The sequence below is a fragment of the Arachis ipaensis genome, chromosome B4 (assembly GCF_059453495.1).
Source record: "Arachis ipaensis isolate K30076 ecotype BB chromosome B4, ASM5945349v1, whole genome shotgun sequence".
NCBI classification, from domain to species: Eukaryota; Viridiplantae; Streptophyta; class Magnoliopsida; order Fabales; family Fabaceae; genus Arachis; species Arachis ipaensis.
The window spans coordinates 87,382,477-87,384,926 of record NC_142439.1 but is presented as its reverse complement, the minus strand read 5'-3'; the positions used below and the strand labels follow the sequence as shown (position 1 = coordinate 87,384,926).

Below are 2,450 nucleotides of genomic sequence, written 5' to 3'. Positions count from 1 at the left end.
TTGCACCAAATTAGGCATGTAAAATGCCCTTGCACACAACTCTGGGCGTTCAGCGTCAGGTTGGTGCCCATTTTGGGCGTTCAACGCCCATTTGTTGCCCATTTCTGGCGTTGAACGCCAGAACCATGCTTGTTCTGGGCGTTCAGCGCCAGCTCCTCTCCAGGGTGCAATTCTGGCGTTCAGCGCCCAGATGATGCCCATTTTGGGCGTTCAGCGCCAGAACCATGCTCTGTTCTGGCGTTGAACGCCAGGCAGATGCTTCCTCCAGGGTGTGATTTTTCTTCTGCTGTTTTTGATTCCATTTTTAATTTTTATATTTATTTTGTGACTCCACATGATCATGAACCTATAAAGACATATAACCAAGAAAAATATAGTTAGATAAAAAAAATTGGGTTGCCTCCCAACAAGCGCTTCTTTAATGTCAGTAGCTTGATAGTGGGCTCTCATGGAGCCTCACAGATATTCAGAGTATTGTTGAGACCCTCCAACACCAAACTTAGAGTTTGACTGTGGGGGCCTTGTTTGACTCTGCTTTGAGAGAAGCTTTTTCTGCTTCCTCTCCATGGATGCAGAGAGAGATCCTTGAGTTGTAAACACAAGGTTGTCCTTATTTAATTGAAAGATCAATTCTCCTCTGTCCACATCAATCACAGCTCTTGCTGTGGCTAGGAAAGGTCTTCCTAGGATGATGGATTCATCCTCTTCCTTTCCAGTATCCAGGACTATGAAATCAGCAGGGATGTAAAGGCCTTCAACCTTTACTAACACGTCCTCTACTTGTCCATAAGCCTGTTTTCTTGAATTATCTGCCATCTCTAATGAGATTTTAGCAGCTTGCACCCCATAGATTCCCAGTTTCTCTATTAAGAGAGGGGCATGAGGTTTATCCCTGAACCAAGGTCACACAGAGCCTTAAAGATCATGGTGCCTATGGTACAAGGTATTATGAACTTTCCAGGATCCTGTCTCTTCTGAGGCAATGTCAGTTGATCCAGATCACTTAGTTCATTGGTGAACAAGGGAGGTTCATCTTCCCAAGTCTCAATACCAAATAATTTGGCATTCAGCTTCATGATTGCACCAAGAAACTTGGCAATTTGCTCTTCAGTAACATCCTCATTCTCTTCAGAAGAGGAATACTCATCAGAGCTCATGAAGGGCATAAGGAGGTTCAATGGAATCTCTATAGTCTCTAGATGAGCCTCAGAGTCCTTTGGTTCCTCAGAGGGAAGCTCCTTATTGATCACTGGACGTCCCAGGAGGTCTTTCTCCTTGGGATTCACGTCCTCCTCTCCCTTATTGGGTTCGGCCATTTTGATTATGTCAATGGCCTTGCACTCTCCTTTTGGATTCTCTTCTGTATTGCTTGGGAGAGTACTAGGAGGGATTTCAGTGATCCTCTTACTCAGCTGGCCCACTTGTGCTTCCAAATTTCTAATGGAAGACCTTGTTTCATTCATGAAACTTACAGTGGCCTTGGACAGATCAGAGACTAAGTTTGCCAAATTAGAGGTATTTTGTTCAGAATTCTCTTTCTGTTGCTGAGTGGATGATGGAAAAGGCTTGCTATTGCTAAACCTGTTTCTTCCACCATTATTAAAGCCTTGTTGAGGCCTTTGATCCTTCCATGAGAGATTTGGATGATTTCTCCATGATGGATTATAGGTGTTTCCATAAGGTTCACCCATGTAATTTACCTCTGCTATTGCAGGGTTTTCAGGATCATAAGCTTCTTCTTCAGAAGATGCCTCTTGAGTACTGTTGGATGCAGCTTGCATTCCATTCAGACTCTGAGAAATCATATTGACTTGATGAGTCAATATTTTGTTCTGAGCCAATATAGCATTCAGAGTATCAACTTCAAGAACTCCCTTCTTTGTAAGCGTCCCATTACTCACAGGATTCCTCTCAGAAGTGTACATAAACTGGTTATTAGCAACCATGTCAATGAGTTCTTAAGCTTCTGTAGGCGTTTTCTTTAGGTGAATGGATCCACCTGCAGAAGTATCCAATGACATCTTTGATATCTTAGATAAACCATCATAGAAGATATCCAGGATGGTCCATTCTGAAAGCATGTCAGAAGGACACTTTTTGGTCAGCTGCTTGTATCTTTCCCAAGCTTCATAGAGGGATTCACCTTCTTTCTGTCTGAAGGTTTGAACATCCACTCTAAGCTTGCTCAGCTTTTGAGGAGGAAAGAACTTGGCTAAGAAAGCCGTGACCAGCTTATCCCAAGAGTTCAGGCTGTCTCTGGGTTGAGAGTCCAACCAGATTCTAGCTCTGTCTCTTACAGCAAATGGGAAAAGCATGAGCCTGTAGACTTCAGGATCTACTCCATTAGTCTTAACAGTATCACAGATCTGCAAGAATTCAGTTAAGAACTGAAAAGGATCTTCAGATGGAAGTCCATGAAACTTACAGTTCTGCTGCATCAGAGAAACTAG

At 43.1% G+C, this 2,450-nt stretch overlaps 1 non-coding gene across 1 annotated transcript; it reads left to right on the top strand.

The window, feature by feature from the left end:
* Window positions 1-2,075: 2,075 nt before the first annotated feature.
* LOC148568259 (small nucleolar RNA R71) lies at window positions 2,076-2,183 on the top strand. The gene has a single exon (XR_015882432.1). It is a non-coding gene; the product is annotated as a small nucleolar RNA R71 (small nucleolar RNA).
* The last annotated feature ends 267 nt before the right edge of the window (window positions 2,184-2,450 follow it).